Below are 16,582 nucleotides of genomic sequence, written 5' to 3'. Positions count from 1 at the left end.
TCATCCCTTTCAAAGGGGGGAGGCAGGCCGATGCTGGCTTTAGGTATTCCGTCTGTCTCCAGCAGCCACTTGAATTTATTAAACTTTCGCAAAAAGAAGTCAAACAGTTGAAGTTTGAATAAAATGGCATGATTACACTTGGTGTTCAATATGGTGAAGTAAAATAGGGAGATGTAATAATTGTCTAAAGCTAACGGGAGTATGTAAGAGCTGTAATTAATTTATTAAGAACATAAATTTAAGGCAACTTTGATAATAGTATAGCTTTGTCAGTTCTATAGTAAAACTTAGTACCTTCTCAGATATGTTCAAATTATTTTTTAACGTTTTCCTTACAACCCCGTAAGAGGGGATGAAATAACCTTTAAAATTTATTAAATTAGTATAGTTACTGTAATCGCCAAAAACAGCCACGTGTCACTTAATTTTCATGTTTTGTTCCTTAATATTACTAAATACTTTAATGTGACTGGGGCCTTTTTTTAATAATGGCAGCTTGTTAACATTCTGAGAATATTTGATCCTGATTCATAATAAATTAAAAAAAGCAAGGAATAACTGCTTACTGCCAGTAAAAAGTAGATAGGTTAGCTCCGCCCACTTCAATATATGAATAAAAGTGATGCTCAAAACGAACTCTGATATTTTCCAGAACTTTAGGTGTTATCATCTGGTATTTATTTATAATTCTTTGGCGTAAGTCTTCCAGGGTTTCTGGTTGGGTAGCGTAAACTTTAGTTTTTAAATGCCCCCCTAAAAAAAAATCAAGTAGCATCAAATCAAGCGACCTAGCTAGCCAAAAAAGGATCCTCTCCTTCCAATCCAACGATCAGGAAATAAATCATCAAGATATTGCCTCACATTAGGAGCATAGTGTGGAGGTGCTCCATCTTGATCTTCATCACAATCGTTTCGGCTTTCAATTATTTCTATTATTCTTGGATTGACCTCATTTTCCAAGAAATCTTGATATATTTTACCAGGGTAGAAAAAACGGCCGAACAAGGGAGTCACCAAAGATTCCCGCCCAAAGATGATTTAAGTTCCTCATTAGTTTAACAGCGAACTGGGTATAAACTGTCGAAAGCGAAACTGTCCAGGTTTGGCATTTGATCAGTAGCGGCAGTTATGAAGATTTACTTACCATTAAGTAAAAGCGTACTTTTACCCTCATATTCTGAGAAGCAGATGTTTTAAGTTAGACGCGGATTAACAATGATCAACTCAATAAGGGTTTCACAAAATTGCACTCGTTCATCATAATCGTTCTCATTTAAATTCAAATTCAGAATACTTTATTTGCCTATAAAAAGCAAAAAAAATCTAACCAAAAGCTCATTGCCGAAGAATCACATAGTTTTCTTTAGACAAAAAGAATGGTATCGCGATTTTTAAAACCGTTGACATCTGGCATTAAGTATTCCAGGAGTGATATAACGCGACTACTACTACTACTAACACTTAACAGTTAATAAACTTAGAAACTTGGAAAATATGTGTTAAAAAAATTGTATTTATAAAGAAAAAGAAACAAAATAAAAAATCACATGTATGGTGCGAAAAAGATGGAAACCTTTGTAGTTCTTGCACCAGTTGAATTTTGTTAGAATGCAATTTGTTTTCCTTAAGTATCCTATGAACGCAACTTTTGCTTACTTCTATACTCGTCGCCAATTTTCTGACACTTATTCCTGGTTCGGCATGAAATTGACCTAGGACAGCTATTTGCATTGCTTTATTAGCATCAACAGCACGTTTAACTTTACGCTTTTACTTTAATACACTGCCAGTTTCCTTAAATTTAGCCACTAATTCCAGAACATATTTTCTGTCCCGTTTTTCTTCATTAAATACTGGTACCGTATTGGCACAATGTTGTGTCGAAAGAAACACTCTATTCTCTCAACTCTCTTTGAGTAGAATAAACCATTGTTAAGACAGGACGTCTACACGTAAAATATTTTAAACTATTTAAAATCTCATTTTATAAAAAAGTACCTATGGTTTTTAAAAATCAAATAATTCAAATTCTTCAGATAGATACTTGTGTTTGTATTTTATTTGTTTTGTTTTTGTGTATGGTGTACGACTAGGTATTTAGCAATAATATTAAGAAATTTTATAAGAAAAGATTGCAGAAGTAAATGTTTATTTTCGTCTATTTTTAAGTTAAAACCATTTGGGAGTGTTTCTTTTGCTAAGAATTAATAAATTAATAGCAAAAAAAGGCTTTAATATAAGGTACCATCAAGAGGATGATGATATTTAAGATTTTAGGGGTGATTTAAGGGTTGTAGGTATCAGGATGTCCTCTTAATTAATAAGCTACCCCTTCGAAAATAAGATTGACTTACCCTTTTTAAAAAAAAATATCCAAAACATAGTCCAGGCCCCCTTTTTAATTTTCGCTGTTTTTAGAATTTTGAAAAGCTCTCATATCCAGTGACTAAGGTAATACACGACCCCCGTTTCCATTTAAGATTAAGACGAGGGGGTGATTTGACTGGTTTGAGGGTGCCTTGCTCATTAAACATTGTCCTGCTCGAAAATAAATTCAACGTGTTCAAGGTTTAAAAAAAAATGTTTTTCACATCGAAAATGCCTTGGTTTTGTTTTCGCTAAAACAACCTGTATTTAATGAACTAGACTTATTTTCGGTGGTATATTAAATCATCAATAAGCTTGAATTTCTCGTATTAACAAAGCTTCTAAGTATAAACATTTGTAGAATTAGTTAGAGATGAAAACTACCAGTATGTAAATAAAAGTCGTGACTATTTAAGTTATGCATTTTACTTATTGTAAGCTAAAGTTGCTGAGAGACTTCTTTTTAGAATTCATCATATAGTAAACAACAAAAAATATAGTAATCTGAATTTAATTAATAGAATAAATTTTAAAGTACCCAAGTTTTTTTTAGACCTATAAACACTAAGTTATTCATTGTGAATTTGGCTAGTCTATCCCCTTTTAAAATTATGCCTTAGTGCAATAAAGTGATTCAACTCTGTAATATAGATATTTTTAATATAAATGTTTTAACTCTTAAAGAAAAACTACTTAGTGTGGAATTAAATTAATTTCATAATCCGCTGTTCTAGTCCTTATTATTATTCTAAATCTTATTTTATTTTGGTATTTATCTCACTACTGCCTTTATTGATACCTATATTGTTTTAATTTGATTGTTTCTTTTTTATTAGGTGAGTTTGATTTTGTTTAGTTAGATGGTAAGCACTCCCTTATTGTAATTACAATAATAATGTGGTTTGATTGGAGTTCAATTAAAAAAATAATGAGAGACACCCTGTATACTATTACATCTCTTAAAAGCTTAAAACTTTATATAGGTTTTCTAATCTAGTACTCAATACTTTATTTCAAAGAGTTTTAATTATTCATAGCTCTTCTACAACAAAAAAACTAAACAAAAACTTTAACCGAACATTAAACTCAATTATAATTATAACGTCTCGCCGTCAACGGTTTTTGAAACAAATCGGCCATATTTGATTATGGATATATCAACCCTAGCCGGGCAATTCAATTATTTATTTAATTAACTCTGAATCCCCCCGATTACGCAGCCGTTCGTGTACACAAACTAAATTTCAAACAAAAACACAGTAAACAGTAACCAAGGCAACCAAAGGCGGCGGTGGTGGTGGTGGTGTGTGTGTATATGTGTATATAGGGCGGACGGGGTGCACGTAACCGTTTTGATTGACAGCTGCGTTTGTCCAATCGTATCGTTGGAATACTGATGAGGAACATGTCAATCAAAGAGTGTGCGGTGAACCGGGCGCTGGTGGGGGGAGGTGGGGTTGTTTGGATACGGGTCGAAGTTCGACGACGACGACGACAGCTCTATCCTGACGATGGTTTCTGTTACATTTTAAGTTTTGGAACTTCTCTTTTTTCCATTAAAATGGAATATTACATTAATGAAATATTTTTATTTTATCTTTTTTTAATTCTGATGTATCACGAGGATTTTATAAAATTACACGTGTTTTGGGGAATAGATGAACTAGGCTACATACAAGGAGTCCCGAATTGCAGTGTCTAAGCTTTAACAGCATATTCTGTGTTGTTAAAGTTTTAAGAAACAAACATTTTTTTTACTCATCACTTTTCTATTACTATTAGAGTAACAAAGAACAATTTTTGATCTGAAAGTTTGTTTAATTTTTTATCAGTGGCGTTCCTACGGGATTTTTACTTCAATATTCTTAAACAAAAATGGTACGCCATTGGTTTTTCTAAAAGAAACAAACAAAAATATTTATCTTCAACAGCCAAAGTACAATTAATCGTACATCTAACACAAAATATTTCTTTTGAAATGTATGTGTGTTTTGTTTCGTCTAAATATACAGTGAGGACGCGCAAGTTGGAACAAATTCATTTAAAATTTAGGGATGTGTTAAAAAAAAAACGCTTGGACACGTCGACTTTAATAAACCAAACCAAAAATAAGCAACGACCATCAACTTCAATTTTTTAAATGGAAACTCTTGTTTTTTATTCAATTTTTTAATTCTGCATAGAAATTTAAGTTTGTTTTGTATACCATATCTTATACCTAATACTAACATTATTAATAAATTTGCAACTGTTTGGGTCATTTGAGCATATTTAAACATGTTTTTTCATAGTTTTTCAACAGGTATATGTAAGTGTCAAATGCAGTTGCAAAGTTTAAAAGTATGGCGCGTTTAATTGAAAAACAAAGAATTGAAATTTTGATGATGGTAGGATATGGCGACAAGACTCGAACACAGGCCGAAGTTTGCGATCTGGCCTAAAATGACATACTAGGGTAAAATGGCATATCGGCCACTTCTCTAATTTGAGACGTGGCAACGCTGTCGTAAATGACAAAATCTAATTGGTTTGCAGCTGTGACCTCAGTCGAGTCTACTCTGCGGGGCAGAATACACGTGTTTTTAAGAAATACCGAAAAAAACTAGGACTAGTCCTTACCCATCGACATTAGCATTTTCAATTGAAAAAAAATAACAAATTTGTCGTGATTAGGTTTCAAAATACGGTAAATAGAAATCATGACACACTTTATTGCTGATGTTTGAACTCTCTGATATTAATTTGCCCGCAGGGCCTTTAAATACCGTCCCACTGAAGAAGAAAGTAAATGAGGCAAGAATTTGTTTTTAAATAATTGCAATTTTTATTTGTCTAAAGATAACGCACCAAAAAATTTCACACGGATCTAAGTAAGCTTTGAAATAAGTAAATGATTGCTTTATTTCAAATCAACATACATCACGCATCTGAAATGAAATAAGATCGGCACAAATTAAATTCTGCAATGACTGACAAAAAAGGTACAAACTAGACATCGAAATACGCATTGAGTAACCTATAAAGTTGGACAAATTTCTCTATGATCCATTTATTACTAACAACTTTTTAATCGTTAACTTTTTTGATAAAGTTATAATTCTTTTTATTTGGTCTGGGCGGGCATTGAATAATTTAACACGTATTCAAAGATGATTTTTTGGTCATTATAAGTCTATGATAAATATATTTAAAGTCACTTTTTTTAGTATTGTATGCTCCTCCTTGTATTGTTGTTATGTTTATTTTGAAAAAAAACGTGAAACTTTTGTAGATATAAACTGCATACAGAGTCACAATGCCTACATCTTTAAATATAAATCTACACCTTTATTTGTAATTCATTTTTTTTATAATTCGTAAAATTTGTTTCTGATAAAAATAGCTCCGTGCGGGATCTCTATTTTTCCAGCATGAAGTATAGGTCATTTACCACAATTATGAACAGAATTGAGACTAATATGCTTCCAGTCTTACGCTCCTTAATTAGGTGGACTATTTGAATTCTATTATTTATATAGGATTTAAGTCACTTTAATGCATTACCCCTTATTCCATATTTTTCTGCTTAAAAAATAAGTACTTTTCTGTCATACGCTTTTGATAAATGTAGTAATATATCAAGAATCAGTTTTTTTTCCAAGTACTCAAGCACATTTTTACCAAAAGCAAAAATAGCAGTATTTGTTGATTTGCTCTTTAAAAACCCACTTTGACAATGGCTAACAACGTTATCATTTTGTAAAAACTTTACCAATCGAAAGCATATCCCATGTTCGAAGATCACAAGAAAAAAACAGCCAATAGATAGACATTTCCGGATCCCCCTTTTTAAATCAAGGTTTAAGCAAGCCACTTTTAGAGTATGAGGAAATTTTCCAAATTTCTAGGTCTTTATGATGCTAGTTAAAATTTGATAATCCCAATACTATGCATATGTTTTATTTTCTGTGCTATCTCACAAATATTCTCTGGTATTTGTATGTATATTGCTGTATTCTTGTCTGGTAATTTGTTCCCATTCCATTAATTTCTGTACATATTATCAACATATTTATAATTTATGTTTAAAATCTATTCTCACAAGCTCGATATAAAAGTTGATTTTTATTTTCGAGAGAATATGTGCCTATAACTTATATATTTTTATTTTTATAATATTCTTATCTAGTTTAAAATCATTTTTTTAAACCATATCCAATATAAAACTGTCAAATACAACCGAGGCTATAACATACTCCATATTTGTAAATATATTATCTGAGCAACTTGCGGATTGGATCGTTGTTCTTGTATTGTCTTTGATGATATGTACTAAATTATTAATTAAAGAATTCATAAGAGATACCAAGGCTCTACTTTTTTCATTTTCAAAAATTATTTCAAGACCAAAGTTTCCTGTAGAGTATATATATTTACACACAGCACTTGGACTCTTTGCCAGTGTATATTGTGCCATCGAGTACTCAAAAACATTACGTATTGAGAGTTTATTTAACTTTTCCTTTGCCATTCACTTTTCTCAGGATTCATTGGAATTAATTAATTTTTTCAGTAATTTTACAGTAAATTGCTGCTCCTCCATACTTCTACTCCTCTCTGTAACATTGCTCATTGGTCTTGATGATATGTACTAAATTATTAATTAAAGAATTCATAAGAGATAACAAGGCTTTAATTTGTTAATTTTCAATAATTATTTCAAGACTAAAGTTTCCTGTAGAGTATACATATATATTCACACACAGCACTCTTTGACGGTATTTATTATGCCAACCGAAAAAAAAGTTCCTAATTTCTCGATATCACTTAATACAATAAGCCTAAGTACGGTTACTTCAGGTGAAAAAATAGACTTTTTTTTTTATTTTGATGTGATTTAACCCCGGTTTCTTTTGTGTTTTTAATAAGTATTTGGGTCATTTCTAACACACTTATTCTTTGGGTAAAATGACATACACAGTGTTGGTGTAAAACGACATAGGCATTAGGCTGAAACCTATACCTATGTTTTTATGATTTCAGATAATATGGTTGAAAAGTATACGCGTGAATCGACGCGTCAAAATTGGGGTGAGGCAAGCATGAGCGAAGCTATTAAAGCAGTCCAAAACGGTGATCTGGGCTGGTTGGCGGCGTCTAAAAGATATGGTGTAGCGCAAGCAACGCTTAGACGAAGGGCACAGGATAAAAATAAAAGAATAAAAGGTTCTCAAAAAGGCTTGGGTCGTTATGGACCTACATTTTCTGCAGAACTTGAACGCGAGATAGTGCAACATATTAAGAAATTGGAAACATGCATGTTTGGCTTAAACACAACAGAGGTCAGGCAATTGGCATTTGAATTAGCTGAAAGGAAAAAGTTACCCCACAGATTTAACAGGATTAAGAAAAAGGCTGACTGGGATTGGCTTGTGGGCTTTAGGGGGCGCAATCCTGACATTTCACTCAGAACACCGGAAGCCACTTCAGCGGCTCGTGCGCAGGGTTTCAATAAGCCGCAAGTTGAAAAATTTTTCAATTTATTGGAACATACAGTAGCGGAACATAACATAATTCTTCTCCTTCATTTTTTCTCGAAAAAAAATGGAAGCCAGAGTTAATTGATAACGCACCAGCTGGGACATTGGGCTTGTGTTAAGAATCGGGCTGGATGACAGGTGACCTGATTTGTAAGTGGCTGAAACATTTTATAAAGTTTACACATTCATCTCAAAATAACAAAATCAATTGGAAGTTATTACGTTGGCTAAAGAAAATGGTGTTCTAATGATTTGCTTTCCTCCGCACTGCACACACCGATTACAACTCCTGGATGTGTCATTTTTTGGTCCTCTAGCTGCCTATTATAATTAAGCGATTACAAAGTGAATAATCCAGGTCGCACTGTATCTCCTTTTCAAGTAGAAAAGCTATTTTCTGAAGCCTATGAACGCAGTGCAACTATGGAAAATGCCGTTAGTGGGTTCAAAAAAACAGGAATCCATTCGTTTAATGCCAATGTTTTTCCCGACTGGATGTTCGCTGCGTCATTAACAACCGCCATCCCTGAACAAAATGATCCCGAATTACAAACACGAGACCACCAAGGACCTCATCCAAACACATCCCCTCCACCATCACAAGCCGACAGGGACAGACCTGGACCATTCCATATAACTCCAAATGAAGAAGAAGATAATATACTAGATAGTAGCCGGGTTTCCGTGGAAAGCATCATTCCAATACCCAAGGTATCGGCATCTTTTAAACGAACAAATCGGAAAAGACAGGGAACAGTTGTGCTAACATCTACACCTAACATGGAAGAACTCAAGGCGAAAGAAGAAGAGAAACGTTTAGTCTTGGAGCGACGTGCAAAACGTAACTAGGTTAAAGTCAAATTGTGGACCGATGATGAAGAAAAAAATCAAGATCCATTTGCTGAGGTTGAAGACGATGATGAAGATGCTGCGTGTATCTATTGCAACAGCCTTTATTCCCAGTCGAAATCAGGCGAGCTTTGGCTGCGGTGTCAAAAATGTAAAAAGTGGAGACACGCAGAATGCGCAGGGGTCTCCCGTCGCACTAAGTTTTTTACTTGCGAACTTTGTAACTGAATAGGCATTTGTTTTTTCGTAAATGACCAAAGTATTATATTTTTGTATTTCATAATAAAGGTTTTTTAAATATTTCTACTTTTTTTATTTGCAACATTTTCTATAAAAAGGTGTATGTTATTTTGCCCAAGTATAAGCCTAAAATGACACGCTGCCCATTTTTTTTAAAATTTGGCATCAATATTTTAAAATGAAAAAAATTAAAGCTTTATGCCTTTCATGGGAACTGGCATAAACTAACGAACTCACTGAACTTGAAATGAATGGTCATCAATAAATATTCCTAAGTTTTGTGGAAGCTTTTGTTTAGGGTATGTCATTTTAGGCCAGTTTCCCCTACACGTTCGGTAGTAAGCAAAATTGAAAAAAAAAGATTTTGGTCATGTTAGAGACAAATATGACCTTGACCATCCCACGCTCCCAGAAAACAGACAATCAGATATTTTGCTTGATTTACAAGAAAATCCACAAAAATCAACTCGACGTTGCTGCAGCTCGGGTCAGTTAGTAAATCATGGGTTCTAAAATATTTGCATAGGAATAAATGGCATCCATATAAAATTCATTTAATTCAGGAACTTACTGAAAATGATTACATCCGCAGAATAGAATTTTGCGAAATAATGATGAATAAATGTAATGCAAACCCACAATTTTTAAGTAAGATTGTTTTTCCCAACGAGGCAAGTTTTTTTTTAGATGGTTTTGTAAATACCAGAAAATCCACACTGGAGTATGGAAAGCTACACACAATTTCCCAAAAAATTAAACGTATAGGCAGGAATTGTGGGTCTCTAGTTTATTTTGATAAACCTGAAAGCTTAGAAGAATTAAAAAATAGAGCCAAAATACAACCAATCCGGCCTCAAACAATAAGTAAAGTATTACAAGAATTTGAATATCGATTTGGTTACTGTAAGGAAGTTAATGGTCAACAATTTGATCATTTATTTTTGTTTTGTTTTTTTTATATATAACTATTCCAAAAATTCATGGTTATTTATAAAAAATTTAATCGAAAATTTCTTATAAATATTGAGGTTAGGTATAGGACATGGTATACAAAATATACTTTAACAGTTAAAGTTTATACAGAATTAAAAAATAAAATAAAAATTGGGTTTCTATTTAAAAAAATTAAGTTGATAGAAGTTATATAGAAGAATAAGTTGATGTAGCTCATTTTTGGTCCACCCTGTATACATGAATTCATCATCAAAAAAATCGCACAAAAAAATAATAATTAACGTGTCCGAGCGTTTAAAACACCTCTGAATTCTAAATAAATTTGTTCTAATTTGCGCGTCCTCACTGTATATTTCTTCTTATATTTTACCAACAAAAGAAAAAAATCAATTATAGGATATTCATTAAGCCCAAATAATGTTAATTATACACAATATACAGAGTGGCTAAACGAAAACGAAACGGCGGCCATGTCGGGCTCGTAAAGATTTTTTAAAGAAAACGCTCGGACACGTCAATTTATATTACCAAGGGGAAACATTTTCAGAGTATAATACCACCCCATCTGTCATTCCTTAGCCAGGGTGGAACTAACCTCGAAAATTTTTAATGGAATAGTGGCTCGAGTTTTACCTTTCAAACAAGGTTTTTGGTATAATCGAAATAGTCGCTTACTTCGATTCTCTTTACGACTGTCTCTAGTTTAAAGGATTTTACTTCAGCGGTTCTCAAACTATCGACTATTTTAATAATTTATCCAGTTTTTTCGAAATAAATCGAAATTCTTTTAATTTATAAAATTATTATTATTAGTATTATTATAAACTTTTAATTTATTTATAGTTTGATAAAGTATGGCAGTTATTTTTATCAATCATATATTTAACAATTAATATTATATTTAACAATCATACATAAACACTACTCCAACAAATGTTGAAAATTGGCCACCGTTAACCTCCATGCAATAATTCAGATTTTCAGGAGTTATCTGTTGGCATTCAAATGTAATCCTTTCGCGCAATTCTTCTGGTAAAGCTGGTCCAGAAAAATCCAGAGGTGAAAGAATCAGGCGAGCGTGCGGGCCATTCACCAGAGCCTCTCCATCCAATCCAGCGACCAGGAGTTATCTTTTAAATAAATGCAGACAGCTATTGCGTAATGAAGGGGTACCATCCTGCTGAAACATCACCTCGCCTTTAACGTATTGATTGTTATTGTCATTTTCAATAATGTTCGTTATTGCCGGATCGAGCTTTTTGTCCCCATCAAGATAAGCTGATATAAAAAATGGTCCAATAATGGTCTAATATGATCGCCATAAAGGCTACATCAGATGTTTAATTTTTCGGGATGTTGAGTATGTGTTTTATGATAAATGTGTGGATTGTGGACTTCTATTAATTGTCTTCTACTATTAATTGTGGACCGACTAATAACGGCAAATACGACGGTTTACAGTGCCGTTTAAGAAAAACGAACATTTATTTGAGAAACAAATGTTAAACACATAAATGGGATTATTTAAAGCTCTTTCACTATCAGCTTTATTTTATAGGGGTGGAAATCATGAGTTTCTGATTTCCACCTATGGGGGAGAATCCGTTGTATACTTCCCCGATTGATCGTAGATACACTCTGAACTGTCGAGTGCTTAGTGTAGGATCCATATTAATATGTCCCAAAACCGCAACCTCTTCCTTATCGGTTTCTCAACATTCCTTTTTTTATTGGCCACCGATCTTGTTTCCCTAAATTTTGTAATTAGTTCTATGATATACTTTCTTTGCACGTTTCTGTTTTCTTCACGTTCATTGAAAAGTTCCGTGTTCGAAATACATTTTGGTTGTTAGCAAAAAATCACTTCACTATCTCTTATAGGGTATAAACCATTTTGACTATTATTTTTTGTTTAACACGATAAACTAAAAATCAATGGTCTGATTTCACTTTGGTCAAGTTAAACTAACCTCTAAGTGACATTATTATTTATTCTTTACGTGTATTTTGATATTCTTATTCTTTTCCCTCCTAAACGTCGATTTGAACAAAATCTGTATTATATGGAGGTTAACGGTGGTCATGTTTAGCGTTTGTTGGACTAGTGTTTATGTATGATTGTTATAAATTAATAACTTGACAAAAAATTGCGGATGGTGTGGATTAAAAAGATCCATGAATGTGTGACCAAAGTGGAAGTGGTACCAAAATTTTTAACCCTTGTTAAACAATATTAACAAAACCGAAAAAAATAGAACCACAAATCGAACCGAAAATTCTTTCACTAATTATCATGACTATTTTTGGTCTTATCGAATTTTTACAATTTTAAAATTCATTCGATTAACTTTCCTATTACGTACCACACGTACAATATAATTATCTAGCAGGTACAAGAGGAAAAGATAACAGGTTGAAAAGACAGCATATCATTTGTTGAGGAAATACCTAATTCTATTGGTCTTGAATCTAGTATTGAATTAATAGTGGCGGTCTAATTTATATTAGACTTTTTATAATGATAGAAATAATATTGTAAAAACATCAGTCTTTTAAAAATATAAATAAATTGTGATTATCATATACAATTAATTTATAAAAAAAATTACTGGATTTAAAATTTGTTAATTATTAAATTTATACTATCAATATACTTTATTAATATAATTACCTTATTTAATAAACTAGATACTAGTAAAATCAAAATTGTACATGCTCTTTTTATGAAATCAGTCTTCTTGTAAAATTATCAGAAAAAAGTTAATTTAAAATACTTCGCTAAAAAATTCTTTACCCTTAATTCTGATTTATAGAAAAAAAGATACGAAATACGAACGAAGGGTGCAGAACTTTAAAAATACGAAAAACAAACTCGCTGATAATTTGAATATGTGCTCGAGCGAACGGAATCTTGGTGGCTACAAGATGTTTTTATCGTCGCAGAACTTTTTCCTTCAGTTTTCTTTTTTTGAGGGCACTTCAAGCAGAGGGCGGCTCGCTCTTGAAATATACAGTGTGGTGCATTTTGAAGTATTTTTTAATAAAAAATAATATATATTTGACGTTTTAAATTACTGAAACTCAAAAACTAGCAATCTGCCAACCGATAATAAACTAAAATACAATACTCTTAAAATGGGCTTAAATTGTTCGTTTTTTACACTTTATTTTTTAGCGTATCTTTGTAATTTCTACGTAAAAATTTACGTTGACCGTTAAGCTTGACAATAATATAATTAAAATACCTTCATTTATTTCAAGACCCTGTACCTTAAATATTTTTAAAGGATGCTTGAAGGCATCAAACTCAAAAGGTCAGTATCGTGGTTATTTACAAAATCATATAAATTTTCATTAGCATCTTCAATTTTGTAAGCGCATGCAAAACGTTCACAATGATATAATATAATATATATAATATATAAATTTCACACGAAATATTTTATTTCCTGATAAGGTCTTATTTTGCCTTTTGGAGAAATTTTAATCAACTTCAGCAGAAAATCTTTACTAAAAGGCATACATTTTAACAATTAATGAAGCTAAACATATGGGGAGAAATTTCTTACATAACATAATATTAAAACATTTTTTGCAGAAACCTTAAATGCAAAGTGATATTTGGATTTTACTTACTCGTCGCAATTTTGCTTTATATCATCTATCGAGTGAAAACCGCTGCCTCGAAGTAGTAAATTTATTTTTGGAAAAAAAGTAAAAAGTCTTGTACAACATATTCAGGCTTTGGACCCAGTTCAATACAAAATTTAGGACAAATTCAACGTTCGATATTTTTGTTCACAAAACACTTTTGAGATGAAATAACCAATTAGGTACTGTAAAAGAACTAAATGACAGATGGCGCTCAAATTGTACGTGAGTCACGAACTCAATAAATATACCTGGAATGTTAATGCAAATGCCCACCATGACCAAAAATAACGTCACTACATAAGGCGCTTTAAGCGTTTGTTAGCGGTCTCCACAGGTCTTTAATAAATTTGATATGTCAGAAGAGAAGCTATACAAACAATAAATTACTGCCAGATTTTTGGAAGCATTATAATTTTTTAGTATTAATTTATTTAGTTAAAGTAGTTAAAGTTAAGTAAACACAAGCAAAAATTTTTAAACCAAATTATAGATCGAGTCTAAAACATAGATAATAAAAATATAGATCTAACAGAGATCTAACTATCTTAAATGCTTAACTAAATATACCTTCTTATTTCGTTTTTGTAATCATCACCAGTCTTGCCAATAGTCCGATCTGATTCTCTGCTGTAGTTGAGTCTTAATTCCGTCAAAATCCGCTAACCAGTGTTCAGTACTCTTTACCTTTAGTTAAGTTATTGACTTAAGGTATAATAAAAAAAATTTGGCAGGTAAACTTTTTAAGCATCCAAATTTTGTATGTATAGATTTGTGTATAGTTATTTAGTAGTAATGTATAATTACCCTTTGATAATAAATATTCTGTGGGTGATAAGATCTGGAAAAAGTCAAACACGCATTTTTATTTATAATAATATTTATGATCTATATGCCTACGTTACATAATAGCAATAGGTAATTTTAAACATCTACAGATATTGTTTGTTACTACAGATATTGTTTTATTTTCTTTCAATCATGATATCAACTGTCTGGAAGAGATCATTGATTTTTTCATTTTTAAGTGTCCGGAAGAAATTAACGAGTTTTTGACATGCAGTTGAGTTACTACAGACCTCCGTCCTTCTTATATGTTTTTCCTTCAGAACCTTAACTATATTGGAGAAATTATTGATTTTTTCGTTACAGGCAAATCATTAATTTAATCATGCATAGTTTCTTCTTTTTTCTCTTATTCTTTTTTTAAGTGCGTTAAGAAATTAACGAATTTTTTTATAATTAAAAAAAAATGTTTACCGGCAGTTAAATTACTTTAGTCCACAGTTCTGCTTGCTTCCCTCTGTCATAACATCAACTGCCTGGAAGAAATTATTGATGTTCCTTTTACATACAGTTCATTAATTTTATCCTGCATGTCTTCTTCTTCTTCTTTCTCTTGTTCCTCTTCTTTTAGTGCCTGGAAGAAAACAACGAATTTTACAGGCATCAGTTGAGGTACTGCAGGCACACAGATAGTTCTTCTTGTATTTCTTCTTCATGGTCTTAACCGCCTGGACGAAACTAAAAATCTTTCTTTTCATTTATTTTGTCCGTCTTTGGTTCTTCTTCGTCTTTTTTTAATTATGCCTGCAAGAAATTAATCTTTTTCTCCCTCTTTTTCTTTTTGGTTTCTTTTTGACTACTTAGCAAACAAAGCAAAAAGTAAGTGTATAAGTATAAATAAGTGTAAAGTAAGTACATATAAGATCATAAATACAGCACATCTAAATAAAGCAAACGGATAAGTACTAATGCTTTTATTTCATTCCCTACTTTATAAATCGAAATTAAATAGTTTCATTAGTTAGACACAAATTAATCTAACTCACCTTATCTACTTAACAAAAATCAATTCCAAAGCAATATCAATAAGAGATAACAATTTCCCATTCCATTCTGGGGTTCCCCAGCCAGTTTTAGTTTCCAAGCTAGAGGACACATCATATTGGGATTCCCCAATTATACTGACGTGGTTCCGTTATTTGATAAGTTATCGCTAAATTATGAAGTTATACCGCTAAAAAATCCGCTGTCAGCTAAAATAATTTTAACCCGCTAAGTTACAGACTCTTCCGCTAAATCTATAGCGGGAAATCCGCTGTATTGGCAACAACACCTAACATAACGTTACTTGAAGTTAACCTTCCAAAAACTTTAAATGTTTTGTTTTCCTACAATTGGCACCACTGAAATTTCTCAGGGTGACCAACTTCGAAAGGACACAATCACGCAAAATGGCGGCCACCTAGTAGTGGTCATGTATTTTTCAATGGATTTCGATAGATTTGCATTCCAGGTATATTTATTAAGTTTGTGACATGGGTATAGGAAACATCGGTGTCAACTAAGTTACACAAATAATTCCGAAACTTCTTTTACGCGGGCTTTTTAAATGATCTATTTCCGTTCCTTCTTGACATAGTTCCTGCTTTAACTACCCTGTATACAGATTACGTGATCAAGACACTACCGAAAGGACTCTTCGCGGGTAAAAGGAAGTAGAATGGCCAGCTCGCTTAGCAGACTTAAGGCCAATGATTTCTGTTGTGGAGATATTAGAAGAAAAGTTTACGAAGAGAAGATCAAGATCGTTCAAAATGGACCTGAATCTGATTTCTATTTGCTATACTTAAATGTTATTCTTAAAAAAGTGCATGTTGGTTAGTTAAATATAAAATTGAAATTTATTATTCGAATTACAAACATAGCTGCAAGATAAAAATGCATGAAAAATATTTCAAATTTGAAATTGAATTTAAAAATTAAATAAAAGTGGAAGTATTTTATTGAAAAAGAAATAAATAGAATAAAAAAAAACAAGTTTTAAGACTACAGTCAAAATATGGCGGTTATATATAGGGTGTTGAACAAAATTGAATGATTATGCACTAATTAATGAATAGAGTTCTGCTAGTAACAGCTTATGAATAAATTATTATTTATGAAGGTCTATGTATTCTTAAAATCCTAACAATCACCTGATTCAGATTGTAATAAAA

At 32.0% G+C, this 16,582-nt stretch overlaps 1 protein-coding gene across 3 annotated transcripts in view; it reads left to right on the top strand.

Annotated features, from left to right (window-relative positions):
- LOC126736832 (homeotic protein proboscipedia) overlaps window positions 1–16,582 on the top strand; it is a 232,748-nt gene that overhangs the window by 203,074 nt on the left and 13,092 nt on the right. The window lies entirely within an intron of this gene.

Source organism: Anthonomus grandis, chromosome 5 (assembly GCF_022605725.1).
Source record: "Anthonomus grandis grandis chromosome 5, icAntGran1.3, whole genome shotgun sequence".
Classification (NCBI taxonomy): Eukaryota; Metazoa; Arthropoda; class Insecta; order Coleoptera; family Curculionidae; genus Anthonomus; species Anthonomus grandis.
Note: the sequence above shows the minus strand (reverse complement) of the source record. Positions and strands in the feature narration are given on the sequence as shown.